The 15541-nt window shown below is 40.8% G+C and overlaps 1 long non-coding RNA gene and 1 other non-coding gene across 3 annotated transcripts in view; one reads left to right on the forward strand and one right to left on the reverse strand.

The window, feature by feature from the left end:
* The window catches only part of LOC105084630 (uncharacterized), a 128448-nt gene that overhangs the window by 50376 nt on the left and 62531 nt on the right, over window positions 1–15541 (forward strand). For both annotated transcript variants that reach the window (XR_010384917.1, XR_010384914.1), the window contains exon 3: window positions 11414–11565. This is a non-coding gene — a long non-coding RNA (uncharacterized LOC105084630). The remainder of the gene's footprint in view (window positions 1–11413; window positions 11566–15541) is intronic.
* LOC116158376 (U1 spliceosomal RNA) lies at window positions 11411–11573 on the reverse strand. The gene has a single exon (XR_004142685.2). It is a non-coding gene; the product is annotated as a U1 spliceosomal RNA (small nuclear RNA).

Here is a 15541-nt window from a genome sequence, read left to right on the forward strand (position 1 = left end):
CTTTTAAGGTAATGTTCCAGGCCCAGGGCAGCCCTTCTAGGCAGGAGGCAAGAAGCTGCTCATGATGCCTTTCCCAACAGTAATTTCTGATAAGTCTGTCTCTGCCCATTAGACAGTAAACTCCATGCAAGTAGAAACCATGCTGTTCTTACTCAGCATTGTATTCTCAATGTCTACCACAGTCAAGTAGCTAATGAACTCTCAATAAATATGTGTTGAAAGAACAGGATGCACTCTTACAAATTAAGGATATTAACCCTTTGACTATCTTATGTGACACAAACTTTCCCCCAGCTTTCCATTTAAAACTCCACATTTTTATAAGTGACTGTTTCTGACTGCATGCTGCGTCTTGTAGTATCTAAGTTGAATACAAGATTTCTATTTGTAGATAGTTCACAGCTATCTAAAATATAGACCAGAGGGACAACTGGGTTATCCAAGGGAGTGCTAGACTGCTATCTAGGAAACCTGGCTTTTAGGCTCAACTGTTCTTATTACCAGTATCTACGTGACCCTGTACACATCTCTAGACTTCCAGAATCCTCAGGTTTGCTTGGGTCTTTTTAACTGTGAAATGGAGGCATTGCGTAGAATCTGTGTATGATTCCATTGGTTTTGAAAGCTCAGTGCTTCAAAATAATGATGTACGTCATGAGCACAATGGGAATGGTTTTCTCTGAATTTATGGTTATGTAACATTTTTGTAGGTGGAGCACTGTAGACCAAGAAGATTGTTTCCATCTGGTATTTCTAAAAATCCATATTAGTCTGGATTATCTAGAAAAACAGAACCAATTATACATATATATATATAAATCATATATATATGCACATATATGAAATAATACATATGTGTATATGATATATAAAACCATATATATGATATATATGGATTTATATGTGTATATGTAAAATCATGTATGTGATGTATACTATATATATGATATGTAAATATAATCTATATGTGATTTATTGTGAGGAGTTGGTTTATGTGGTTAAGGAGGCTGAGAAGTGCCAGGATCTTCAGCTGACAAGCTAGAAACCCAGGAGAATCAATGGTGTAATTCTGGTCTGAGTCCGAAGGCCTGAGAACCAGGAGAGCTGACAGTGTAAGTTTCAGTTTGAGTCCATGTCTGAAGACAAGAGAAGATGAATGTCCCAGCTCAGAGATGGTCAGGCAGAGAGTGTATTTCCCTTCCTCTACCAGTATTTGTTTAACCAGGTATCTGAGCATTTGATGATCCAGTCAAGTTAGCACATAAAATTTACCATTACAAAATCCAATTGCCTTTTCTTGAATTCTGTGATTTCTGTGGCTCCAGATCCTGGACTTGCAGGGGTGACGTTATATAGAGCAAGCCATGTCTTGCAATAGAAGCTCTGGGCAAGAAAAAGTTTTGTCCCAACCTGCTTTTGTGGAAGACGTTAAGGAAGACTGAAAAATGTTCTTTGCAACAATGGCTCAAAAGTCCCACTTATAAAGGAGAAAAGGCAAATTTGGAACAAGATCAGTGAAATTAAAAACTAAGACCAGTGTGTGATTCCCAGCTCTCTGGAGGCTCGTGAGACAAATGAGCCCTTTACGTGCTGTAGCTCTCCGCAAGTCTCCAGCTCCCTACACCTGCTCTAGTGCCAGACCTCACTGAATGCAGGCAGGTTTGATGCAACACCTTCTATCCCCTTTGACCCGTCTTTCTAACCTCATAAGCCTACTCACTGGACCAGCCCAGTGTATTCCACCTCATGAGCCTCCCACACCAGTTCCGTTTTCCATTCATGTAACAAATTTGACTTGGTCGCCTCTGTGTTCCAGGCACTGTGCTAGGTGCCGGCTCTGGGCAGGAAATGAGTCAGACACTTGGAGGACTGAGCTTTATTCCCGTCCTTCTCACCCTCACCCCAGCCCTGTCACCACTGGATCAGATTTTTACATAGCCTCCAAGATCTGCCCTCATCTTTCCCTCTTAGCCATCTTACTTAGTTTTCACCTTTTTTGTGCTATGGACTCTCGGCAGTCTGGTGAAGCTGATGGACATTCTCAGAATCATTTTTTTAAATGTATAAAATGAAACCCATAGAATTGCAAAGGAAACCTTAATATCGAAATGCATTTTCAAAATGTTTTAGGAGTCAAATTTGTGATGTATGTGCTTCTTTATTAACTCATTAAAAAATGCGATCCAGCAGCAGATCTAATGCCTACTCTAATTCCAAAGTGTGATAAGCATAAAGGATATTTAACACATCTACCACAACTATAAGGTGACATAAAAATATCTGTGATTTCTATCAGTGACAAAGTCACAGATCTTGCCAATACCATTGTGCTTTGTTGACTATCCTCATCATTGAAGGAAATATTCCATTTCCTGAAAATAAAGAAGTACCACCCAACACACACACCCATGCAAGGACACCAGCCCTCTGAGTTCTGTGTGTGGTTAAGAACCTGCTAGATGAATCTTATAGCAGAGCTGTGGGTTTCCAGCTCAAAATCTTTTGATGACTCATTCATTCAACAATGAACTCTTGCTGTCTACAGAAATAAGTCCAAATTCAGCCTGGCATTCAAGATCTTCTACCCATTAATTTTTTTTCTGCCTTAAAAAATTTAAGTAGATGTATTCTATTCTTTTGCCACTTTCCTTTTTCATTCAAAAGGTTTTTTTCCCCCGAGATTTATCTATGTCTTTATCTATAGATTTAGTTAGAAATAAGCTGTGTAGTATTCTATTGTATAAGTAAACTATAGCTCCCTTACGCTTTTCTGTATTTGTGGATATTTGGATTTTTTCCACTTTGCATTGTTTGTAAACAATGTTGTATTGGATTTATTATTGTTATTTTCAAATGAATAAAGTATTTTTAAATTCCTAGGTTTAAATGCAAATGCATTAAATATTGGTAGCTTAAACCCATGAAAAAGAAAAGCTCTTGGGGGTCCTGGGAACTTGTGCTGTAGGCCAATTCTGCCTGAGTCACAGATTGGCAAATACTACACCCTTTCTTAGAACTGAGCCGTGTCTATGCCAGAGAATGGGTGAGCCTGGATGCACAGCCAAAACCTTTCAGGTGGGTTAAGATTTATAAACAAGTGCTTCACTTGTCCCTTTGGGCACCAATTTTAATTACAATCTCTCCATTTTTTATCACCTGATTTGGGGGAATGAAATTCTACACTCCTAGCTGGACTTTGCCAAATTTTCTTCTGACTGGCTCCAGATTATCTTTCTTCTGCCTGATTGGATTCTGCATTCTTCTCATAGTTTTCTTGTCTGGCTGTCAGCCACAATTCTATTGTCATTTTATTAACAGGCCTCTCTACACTGTGCCTTTGTTTACAATTACAGCTAATTTCGTTCTTAAAAATATCCTTTTTTTTTACTTTAAATTTTTTTGTTGTCCTTTTTATAACTTCTTGAGCAAAATGGTTAACTTACTATTTAAAAAAAATTCCTGTCTTCTATACATAAAATCTAAGGCAACTAAGGTTGTGTTCCTCACTTCAAAATGCCACTTCGGCTATGTTCCGCAAATTTTCATAACTAACACTTCTGGTTTTATTTAGCTCTAAATATTTTGTGATTTCTATTATGGTATTTTTTGACCCATTGATTTCTTTTTAAATGCATTTTCATAGTTTCCAAAAGTATGAGGTTTGGGAGCAAAATTTTTATAATTGATTTAGAGTTTCATTGTACTGTAGTTAGAAAATTTAGCATGTATGTTATTAATCTTTTATAGTTCTTAAAATTGCCTTTGTGGTCATGTACTTGGTCAAATTTCTAGATACGTTTTGTTGAGCCTGGATAGACTAATATTTTAAAAATGTAATTTAAAAATTTGTATGCAGTAGCATTTCTGGTTTTGGTGTACAGTTCTATAAGTTTTAGCAGATGCACACAGTCAAGGGACTACCTATCACAATAGAACCAGGACAGTCCTGGCATCCTCTTCTGCTCTTCTGTAGTGCCCCCCTGTCGCCCCTCAATCATCCACGATCCCTGGAAATCACTAATCTGTATTCTGTTCCTTTTGTTTTGGCTCCTCTAGAATGTTATGTAAATGGAATCATATAATATGTAATCTTTTGAGTCCAGCTACTTTTATTCAGCATAATGCAACTGAAATTCGTCCATGTCGTTGCATGTATCAATAGCTCACTCCTTTTTATTGTTGGATAATATTTTATTATGTGGATATACTACAGTTTGTTTATCCATTCACCAGCTGAAGGACGGTTGCATGGTTTTCAAAAACACTATATGTTTTAAGTTATTGGGGGTGGAATTCTATATATGTCCATTATATGAAGCTTATTGTGTTGTTCAACTTTTCTATAGACTTAGAAAATTTTTGTCTGTTGGATCTGTCACTTTCTGGGAGAGATATGTTAAAACCTCCCAGTATGATAGTATATTTGCTCTTGTCTCCTGCGGTGTTTCCTCTATATACTGAGAAACCTATATTGTGAGATTCACACAGGTACAGGATTGTTATAGCTTCCAGATGACTCGTTCCTTTTATCATTAAGCAGAGCTCCTCTTTATTCCTAATAATGCTTTTCGTCTTAAAGTCCTTTGTGTCAGGCATGAATACTGCCATGCCCTTTGCTCCCAGATGCATTTCCCACCCTTCTCTCCCCTGCTCTGGCCCACAAACTGCATCACCCAAGCTCCATTGCCATCTGCCTTGTGGTTAGGTTGCCATTGGGAGGCAGGGGATGTAAGAATGGAGAAGAAAGAGGTCAAGCATCTCTTGCCCCTCCCTCCTCGCTCCAAGCTGCATTATCTGGCCGAAGCCACATTTCTTCAAGATGGTAGAGCCTGTGGAGATCTCTCCTCCAGGGCTCCAGCATCCTTTGAAGTATGGCAAAACTGTCCTTCCCCTTATCACTTCCAGCCTGAGAGTAGCAACAGCTTCTCTCTGTTTCTCATGACTGTTTTATTTCCTGAATCCCACCTCCCTCTATGGTTGTCCCTAAACCATCCGATCTGGAGTCAGTTTGTTTATGGGAACTTCCCATTTGGTTTACAGCACCATTGTGGTCTGTGGCACCATTCCCTTACTTATTTTGACTTCATCTATGTATTAATGATTTGTTTGTATCATTATGCAGCATTTCTATGCACTTGTCTGGAGAAGAGATCTGCTCACATCTGCTTAGTCCTCCCTGCTGACAGAAGACCTAACTCTCTGCTCTTTGTTCTCTTCTGTTACTTAGCCAAAGCTCCCTCGTGTTTGAGTCATGTATTCTTTCTCTCCATTAGACTGCAAACTCCTGGAGAGCCGCTTAGCCTCAGTCCATAGCTCAGAGCATAGTGGACACCATGTTTATTGATTTCAAATAAGTGGAATCCCTGCCTAAATGTCCAGTCGCCTGTTAGGAGAGCCTCAGATGGAAATTGCTCTTATGATTGACCTCGCGATGGAACAGGTGAATCAGTGCAGCCAATGTAGGGGATCAGAGCTGTGCTCTGAGGACGGGCTGCCTGCCTGTGAATTAATGCTGCAGTCCCGAGCTGCAGTGTAACCTGCAGTGAATTATTTGACTCCTTTTTGCTTTGGTTTCTTTCCTTTTTTTTTTTTTTTAAGTTTTCTTTGTGGGGGAGGTAATTAGGTTTGTTTTGTTTATTTATTTTTTAATGGAGGTACTAGGGATTGAACCCAGACCTTATGCATGCTAAGCATGCACTCTACCTCTTGAGCTATACCCTCCCCACTGGTTTCTTTACAAGTTCCTTATAAATTACCCTTTACAAGAAGATTTTCTTGGGGGTTATCTAACTCATGGAGTTTATACAAAATAATGTTTTGGGGGATTATATACAACTCATAGAGGTTTTTTGAGGATGAAATAACTGAATGTGTGAAGCACTTAGCTTAAGGCTTGACACATATTAAGGGCTCAGTGAATATTGGCTTCAGTGTTATTACATTTGGAAGGCAGTCATTTGGTAAATGAGTTTTTGAAGGGAACTGTAAGGTGTTTTAATGATTGCAGTGAACAGTTCCACTGAGAGCTGTGGTCTCACTTGATTTTATGAAATAGTCCCCAAATAACAGTAACCATAAAAATATACAGACATATACTCTAACACACACTCTTTGAGCAATACAGAAGCAGAACCTGTCCAGTCAGAATTTGCACCCTTAGCCCCACTCCTCTCCCATCCACATATTCCTGAGAAGCTGTAAGTCTCATTTTTCCAGGGTGTTTATGAAAATTTGAGCAATCCCTTTTGGGCAATTTTTTAAAAAAGCCTCAAAAATCAACTTCAATAGCAAATCCACTAGGAGTTTTATAAAAGAATAAGAAGGAAAAGGAAAAATTTAAAAATGAGAGAAATGAATGAACTTCTGCACTGAATTCATTTCTATGGTGAGGCAATCATTATTTCTTCCCTTTCTAAAATGAACATGTTTCTATAAGGAAGAAGACAGATTTTAATGGAAGAATAAAACATCCCTCCTCCTCGCCCCTCACGGCCTGGCTTCCCCAGCCTGGCACGCTGCGAAGTATCCTTCCAGGAGGGCTCTGTGCCCGTGAAGGTGCCCCCTTTGCCGTAACATCGGGGTGAGACAGTAAAACTCAGCATTGCCCTTTTGGAGAAAACTGTTTTGTTTTTAAATTTTGGTTCACCATTTTAAACATATCTCCTTCAGCTTATATCTCCCTGGGTCGTGAGGGGATGGGGAAATTTGCAAAAAGTTTGCATGAAGGATGAAGTTCTTCTGAGGCTTTACAAATTTTAAGAATGTAGGTAATTGTTCGTTCTGGTATGATAAGCCCTCAGGCCTCAGTCCCTGCCCTTTCTGGGCACCCTTGTAGAATTTTGCTACATCAAAGCCCCAAAGAAGTCACAGTTAGAAGTTTTATCAGTATTACTACTACAACTACTACTATCAGCAGATACAGTGGGGATGGGTGTCCCTAACATGACTGCACTCAGGGGTCCCCACCTCCCCAAGTGCAAGCACAGGGCTCCACACCTCCAGCACTGTGGGCTCCACCAGGTTTACGTTTTCCTGGGATATTACTGGGTAGAGTTGAATGCAGCAGGGCACTCAGTTAGGGGCAAAATAAAGCCCCCATTGCAGTGATGGGTGTTGCTCCTTTGAGAAATCACCAGGTAACTGGCTCACCTGAGGTAGCCAAGTTGAGATTTTTGACCCAAGAGAAGAAATTCTGGAGAAAGTGAGACATTCAGCTGGTGAGACCTCAGCCTCCTCTCACAGTGATCCTGCCCAACACAACTGCAGGGGGCGCCATTCACATGGACTGTAGCCCTGGAGTTGTGCAGTGTGCAGCCTACACAGCCGAACACAGTGGCCTCAGCCTGCTGGACGCAGAGGCTTCCCCTTGCTCCTCACTTCTTTCCTGTTTGTCTCCATAACTTCTGCAGGGTCAGCTTCTAAGCTGAAGTTCCAGGTGTGCACCTCCTTGAGCCCCTCCCCACTCACCTTTGGGACTGTTTGAAGATAAAGTTCTTCCTGCCCTTAAAACTGTGAGCCAGGTTTTGGATGCTAATGATTCTGTCTCCAGTACTGATGGGCCATCAAGATTATTGCATAACTATATGTATTTATATACATATATAAAATTTATAAATATATATTTGAATTAATATATATTTCAAATAATACATCTATATCTGTATCTATATCTATATCTATATCTATATCTATATCTATGAATACAGCATGCAGTTTTTCCTGTCTAGGACTAAGGCAGGTGTAGGTAGAAACACCTCAAGGTAGGCATTGTGACTAGCCTCTTTTTATAAATGTTGGGGCTTAGAGCTCTTAAGTGGTTTGGCCAAGGTCCCCCAGCTATTGTGTGATAAAAGTAACTCCTGGTTTGTCTGACCCCAGCATGTTGGAACTGTATGCTACCTGATTAGTGATTTCCAGGGAGGGAAGAGAGTAAAGCAAGTTTATTGAGGTATACTTTATATACAGTAAAATGCACACATCTTAAACGCTTCGTTCAATGAATTTTTAATGTGTGAACACCACCCAGTTTAAGATATAGAACATTCCCATTGCTCTAGAATGTTCCACATACGTCCTCCCAAGGGCATCACTGTTATGACATCTGTTGCCGTGAAGACGTTTTGCCCGTTCCTGAGCTCCCTGCAGAAGGGATGGCGCAGCACGGGCTCCAGAGTGCGGCTTCTTACTCTAAGTGATGGGTGTGTGTGTGCTGGTGCATGCTCCGGGGCTGCCCAGTCTTGTTTGCCATTCTTGGTGACACACTGAATATAAAACCAGAAACAAACAGCCTGCACTATGAATGGGTAAGCTGAGCCTCGGACGTTTGTAGATCTCTGTCGGGCTTGGGGTGAGGACATCTCGAGTGAATTGTCTGCCTTTGTGTTTGTTTCGGGCACAATAATGAAAATTATTGCCTCGGTGAGCTTTATCTATTTGTTTAATAACTTGCATTCTTTAATCACGTTAGATGTTCATTTGGAAACAAAATTAACTCCATCGGGTTAGCACAGCTTGAGAAAGTGCTTTATCCCATTTGATCAGAATGCAGACTGTAGTGGGTATTAACATCTCAAGCTTCAAAAGGATGAAGGCCGTCTCCCATTTCTCCTATCTCTTTATAGCACCATGCTGGGTAGAAACATACCGCGAAGAAAATGAGAACTGCTCACTATTGGCCTTGAACTGGGCAGGAGGAGTCTTGCTTTTCCCTTTTCTTTTCTCTCCTCTTTCATTAGTGTTACCATAAGTGTTGGCACAGGCAGAAAAGATAAATCCTGCATGTCCCACAGGCCATCTCCTCTTTGTGTCTTAAAGACAGTGTAACTAGGCGGTACAGATTCAGGCACTGCCATTTCCCGGATGTGTGACTTTGGGCAGGCAACACCCTTTCCGTGTCTCTACTTCCTCAGCTGTAGAGTGGGAACAGGAATTCTACCTCTGTCACGGAATTGCCCATCACATAACAAGTTTTCAGTAAATACAAACTATTATAATTATGGAACAGTGCTTAGGGCCTATGGCTTTTCATGCAAATATTTGAGGCTTGAAAAAACATTTATTGACTCTAAAATATAAAAGGAAAACTGCAATATAAAATCAATGAATATTACATAAGTTTTGTGGCAGAGACATTTACTGGCCATGAATAGTCCTGGGCTCCCCCATGTTTCTTAGTTTCCTTGCAGGTAGGAAGGGGCTTGTGGCTGGTTCTGGCTATTGGATGTGACTGTTTGTCCCTTCTGGAATGAAGCACTTAAGAGCCAGTACAAGACTCTCCAGCTTACTCCTTCCCAGTTATGAAGACTGAAGGAGTCATATGTTCTCATTTGTGCAGCTGCAAAATGGTGATGTCTTCAGAAGTCTTGGTTCCCAAGTGACTAAATGGAGCAGAGCACCTCCAACCTATGCTGGCCATGTAATGAGTCACGAACAAACTTGTGTTATGTTAAGCCACTGAGATTTGGGAGATTGTTTGTTACCTACTATAGTCTAGCCTAACCTAACTAATACAAGTGTCTACTTAATGTAACATGCCAACCAGTCAACTATACTCAACTCAGTTCACCCCAACTCTTCCTTAATTGTACAGCTGACTTTTGAACAATACGAGTTTGAAAGACGTAGGTCCATTTATATGCAGATTCCTTTCCATAAATACATTGGAAAATTTTTTGGAGATTTGTGACAATTTGGGAAAAAACTCAGACAAACCACATGGCCTAAAAATATAGAAAAAAGAAAAAGAAAAAGATATGTCATGAATGCATAAAATATGTGAGATACTAGTCTATCCTTTCATGCATATAAGGTGAGTGATAGTAATATAAAATTAATAAAGCGTAATTTTTGTAACTTTGCTTTCAAAGAATTGCATTACCATACAATATGTCTTCACTCTTACTCTCTCTCATAGTTGGAGAAGCTACATATCAGCCTGTTATCACAGATAAGTGGGTTTTTTTTTAAGTAACAATGTTTCCAATACTCTATCATGAATATGACTGAAATACTGCATGCCACAAAAATTTTATAATGATTCATTCATTAGTTCATAGGTTAGGCTACTGTGAAGGGGTCATACTGATTACACTAGGTTACCATAATGCAATCATATTGCTGCTGCTTCTTTATCAATGCATGAAGCATTCTACCTGTGACTAAGTATGAATTTCTTTTTTCCCCATTATCTTTTCATTCGTGATGTCTAGTGTTGGTAATACATATAATAACATCTACAGTGCTCTGTGTCCTGTAAGACAGTATTGATATAGGTTCTGACAGGTGATTCATCTTGTAAACAGACGATGTGAACTTATGGTATTGAGACAGTCCAGTACTAGAAACGTATTTTCTCTTCCTCATGACTTTCCTAGTAACATTCTCTTCTCTAACTTACTTTATTGTAAGAATACAGTGTATAGTGCCTATAACATACAAAATCAGTGTTAATCAACTGTTTATGTTATTGGTAAGGCTTCCAGTCAACAGTAGGCTATGAGTAGTTAAGTTTTGGGGGAGTCAAAAGTTATATGCAGATTTTTTACTGTGCGGGAGGTCAGTGCCCCAACCCCTGTGTTGTTCAAGGGTCAACTGTATATAAATTACATAGGCTGTAAAGGATTTTGAAGGATGTAATAAGGCTGTAGGTGGGACTTTCAAAAGTAAGAATGCTCAGGACCTACAGAGCTCTTAAAACCACTCAGGTGGGCTTTTTGGATATGATCAGGAATGCTGCTTATGTGACATGTTGATAAGATAGAACTCCAGTAGATTCTCTGGGATTCCCACCCCAAAGTCCAGCTGATGACATGAACGAGACAAAATTCAGAGGCGGACAAGTCACATTTCATCCTCAAGGCCTTTCTCACGTTCCTTCATTTTTAAATTCCTCCACCTCCTGTTGTTATTTTTAGAGCAGAGGAGAGAGCTAAATGCATTCCTTCGAGTAATGTAATTTAAAAATGATTCCAGAGCAAAGTCAGAAGCTGTGGTATGTAGTCTGCTAGCCTGTACTTTGAACTTTTAAAATTTCAGTTTTAATTGTGAGGTGTTATGGCATTGTTAAACACAGAAATATCAAGCTGTAAAACCACTGCAGTTAAGATGACATCAGTAATTATACTGACAGCTCCAGATATTAGCATGAACTCAATACCAGAACAAACCAGACCATGGGTAATAGGAATCAGAGGAGACGAGCAGTAGGACTAAAGAAGTGATTATGCTTTGGCTCTTTTTCCTTTGAGTTAGATTTTTATTTTGAAATTCTGAGCCTGTCTTGCTCTTCTGATATAAGAAAAAAGTATGATGGGCTAAGAGAAAGATGTTTGCTCATTTCTAAAAACTGATGAAAATATGAGATATAGGGGAATTTTAATTTTTCCACCCTTTATTCTTTTATTTTTTCCCAAAGGGGAAAACGCGATTGCAGTCCGCCACTACCACAAATTATGCAGTCGAGTTTCCCACATTTGGGGAAATGGCAGGGGTCAGCACATCTGGAGTGCAATGGATAAGCCTTGCCCTGGGAAAACCACCTTCTTGATCATGGTATCTCCCTGCCAGGTAAGTGTTCCACCCTTTATTCTTAGAACAAAGGTAGAATGATGTAACTGTATCCAAATGTTGGTGATATTTTCAGTATCTTTTCAAATTTTATTGACCATTTGCTGTTTTTGTTTGTTTTGATGAATTGGGAGTCTATAATTTATTCATCTTTTTCTATTAGGTTGCTCGTATCTTAAATTTCTTTTTGAAAAGATAAAAGATTAAAAATAAATTTTGTGTGCGGAGACTCTACCTGCTGGGGCTTTAGAGGACTTGACAGTTTTTTGCTGCAGGATTCGGGGATGGATGTGGCCTGGTGGTGACAACAAGGCCACTGTTCCTTTTGCTGGCTGTCTTGTGAGGCACCCAGCACAACCCAGCCATGGACTTGGTAGAAAAGAGCTGACCTTTTCAGTGTCTGCATGTGTTTCTGAACCAAACTTGCCCTACGCTCAGCAAAGCCAGTCTAATGACATGAGTTTGTGGTGAAGTTTATTGCAACCTGCCCAGCATGGGGCCAAGCAAGGAGAACAGGCATACTTTTAACTCAGAAGACCCAAACTCCATGATGGCTTTCAGGCACGGGTTTTTAAGGAGAAAGTGAAGGAGAAGGGTGTGTGACCGAATTGTGTACATCCTTCTGTTTGGTTGGTGGTGAGGTAACAATGTGATGTTTTGGGAATCTCAATCATCAACCTTCTGGTTCCATCCAATCTGGGGTCTATGGGCTGGTGGTCAGTGTGCAGTTAACTTCTTCCACCAGTGGGGGTTTTAATGTCTGCAAAACAGCTCAAAGGACATGACTCAGAATATTATCTATAGCTCTTGAGGAAGAACTAAAGATCCTTGACTTTGTTTTTATGGCTAAACTATTATTTTGTCTTGCTGGAAGGTTTTCCTTTATTTCTACATTTTCTCTCTTCTCTGATTAAATTTGGTCTTTGGAATTTGGAAAGGCCTGGGGGCTAAAGCTTTTCCACAAAGAAGAAGCGGGGGATGGGGAGTGGAGATATGGATGATTTTCTGTTTTGAGCCCCATGGTGGTTACATGGGTATGTTCACTTAGTGAAAATGCATTGAGTTTGTATTAGTCAGCTTAGGCTGCCATAACAAAATCCATAGACTGAGTGGCTTGCAGATGGCTGCCATTTCCCTGTGACTTCACATGGCAGAGAGAGAGAGATTGAGAGAGAGAGTACACATTGGTGTCTCTTCCCCTTCTTATAAGGGCACCAGCCTTATAGGATTAGGGCCCCACCCTTATGACCTCATTTAACCTTTATCATCTCACAGGCCTTACGTCCAAGTGCAGTCACATTAGGGATTAGGGCTTCAACATAGGAATTTTCAGTGTGGGAGGATACAGTTCAGTCCATAGCAGAGGTATTTATTCACTATGATTTGTACATCTTTCTGAATGTATGTTATACTTCAATTAAAAAGCATATTCAGTAAAGTAAAATGAAAGAGAGCATGATGGGCATCTGATATCCAAGTCCCATGGTCACAACTGCTCTTAGAGACACATGGGCCACACAACCAACTTATGCAGAGATGGGCCAGTGCTCACGGCCAGTGAAAAACCCAGTCCAGTCTCCAGGTGTGGGCCCGTTGCCTGACTCCCTGCTGTGGGGCACATCATATCTTAGATCATAACAAAGTACTCACTGTCCCCACACAGAACACTGTACTTCATCCCCTGTGTAGTTTTCTCCTTCATCGAGCTGATGATCCCATAAACAGGTTGTGGGCTGTATGTTCCCAAATCAAACTTGGGTCTGCTCACCCAAGTTTGTAAAGTCAATCTGCTGACACCAAGTTGTGGTGAAGAAAAGTGTAGTGTTTATTGCAGGGCACCAAGCAAGCAGTCCAGGAAGCTACTGCTTAAAAAACTCCCCAAACGCTTTCAGGGAAAGGTTTTTAAAGACAGGCTGAAGGAGAGGGTTGTGGGGTGTGTGATCAGCTGATGGACATTCTTCTGATTGGTCGGTGGTGAGGTAATCAGGAGTCAGTATCATCAACCTTCTGGTTCCAGCTGGTCTGGGGTGTATGTGCTTGTGGTCAGCATACAGTTAACTTCTTCCACCTGGTAGGAGTTTGAGTATCTGCAAAACAGCTCAAGGATATGGCTCAGAATATTGTCTGTAGCCCTTGAGGAGGAACTAAAGGTCCTTGAGTTTGTTTAATAGCCAACTTATTATTGTTTTGTCTTGCTTGACTGTTTTCTTTTGTTTCTGCATTTTCTCCTCTGATTAAATTTATTCTTTGAAACTCAGGAAAGGCCAAGGAGGCTAAAATTCTTCTACAGACAAGAAGCAGGCAGAGGACATGGGGCAGGGGCTGGGTCTCAGGAAGGCTCCACAGGGTTCTGCTGGGTTACATGTACTTGGGTGTGAATGGTTGTTGATGGGAAGTGGCAGCCCCACACCACATCCTCCAGGGGCTTCTCTTTCACTGAAGACTTGCAGCTCTGAACTGAGGATGTTGGTAGAACAGAACACGAAGTATCCCAGGGTATGTCAGGCTTGTTGCGAGGCTGCAGGGCGGGCAGGGTGCAGCAGGGAGAGAGAAAGGAAGACGAAAAGAAAGACATCAAAAGTATAGTAAAACATCATAGTGGAAATATTTATAAGGTATTATTTGGTTATTAATTTGTAATTCTGTTATACTTTGGTCATCATAATTTCTGCTTTTTGAAATTTGTCAACATTCCCTTTGTGACCTAATGGTCAAAATTTGCTAATGTCTCATCTCAGCATTAAAAAAAGTACATATACACTTAGCTAATGTTTATTGAGGGTCTAAGGTGTGCCAGGCACTGTTACAGATTCTTAGTATCCTTCAGTGAACAAAACAAAGATCCCTGCCAGTGTGGAGCTTTCATTTTAGCACGAGATTGTTAAGCTATACTCACAATGAGTAAGCAAATTATAAAGTAGTGCTATATATGCTGTGGAAAGAGACAGATGTTTTCCAAATGAGTAGAGAAGAATAAGGGGCATGGAGAGCACAGGATGGGGGCACAGATGGCTGTTTAATGTAGGTGCTCAGTGAAGGACTGAGGGTAGTACCCTTGTGGAGGGTGTGTGTGTGTATGTGTGTGAATGTGTGTGTGTGTGAGTGTGTGTGTGTATGCATATGTGCACACTTCCTGAAGGGCTTTGCAGGGCTTTGCAGGACTTAGCCTCTTGGAGAAGTGGGTTTGGACAAAGGAATGTCATAATCTCAGTTTTCCAGGCCTCATGTGGATGACTTTATGAAGAATTGAATCTAGGGGGACAAGAATGGAGGCAAAGGGATGGCTAGGAGGCTTTTGCCATAGCTCAGGTGGGAGATGATGGTGGCGTGGATCAGGGTGGCAGCAGTAGAGGTGGGGAAAAGTGATTGGATTGGGGATATATTTTGAAGGCAGAGTCACCTGGGTTTCCTGATGGCTTAGTAGGGGGGGTCAATGAGAGGAGTCCAGGACCAGACCATGGTTTTGGCTTGAGTGGCTTTCTAGAGCTGCCTTCCACTGAGATGTGGAAGATGGTAGGTAGATCGAGTTGGGGGGTAAAGACCCGGAACTCATTTTTTGAATTACTAAATTTGAGATGTGTTGAGTAGGCAATTGGCTCCATGAATATGGGGTTCAGAAGAGAAGGCTGGATGAAGATATAAATTTAGGAGCTGTCAGTCGATGGTTGGTATTTACTGCCAAGAGACCAGCTGTCTGTTGATGCTTCCTATAGAAGCACTGACGTGTCTTTCAGGAGATTCACATAATTAACTTTCAAGTTACTTTCCTGGCATGGCAGTTATACTAGTGCATACAATGGGATAGAAAAGTCATGTTAAAGTAGACACTGAGCTCTGTGTGTGTAGGGGGAAGCAGGTGTGTGTTCATTTTAGTTCCTCAAAACAAAAACTTAGCTGGGCCGTTTCTCACAGTGGTGCATTCCTCCAATCTCCAGCCCTGACCACAGTAGGACTGCTGACTCTGGTCTCCCAAGGC

The sequence above is a fragment of the Camelus dromedarius genome, chromosome 17, assembly GCF_036321535.1.
Source record: "Camelus dromedarius isolate mCamDro1 chromosome 17, mCamDro1.pat, whole genome shotgun sequence".
Taxonomy (NCBI): domain Eukaryota; kingdom Metazoa; phylum Chordata; class Mammalia; order Artiodactyla; family Camelidae; genus Camelus; species Camelus dromedarius.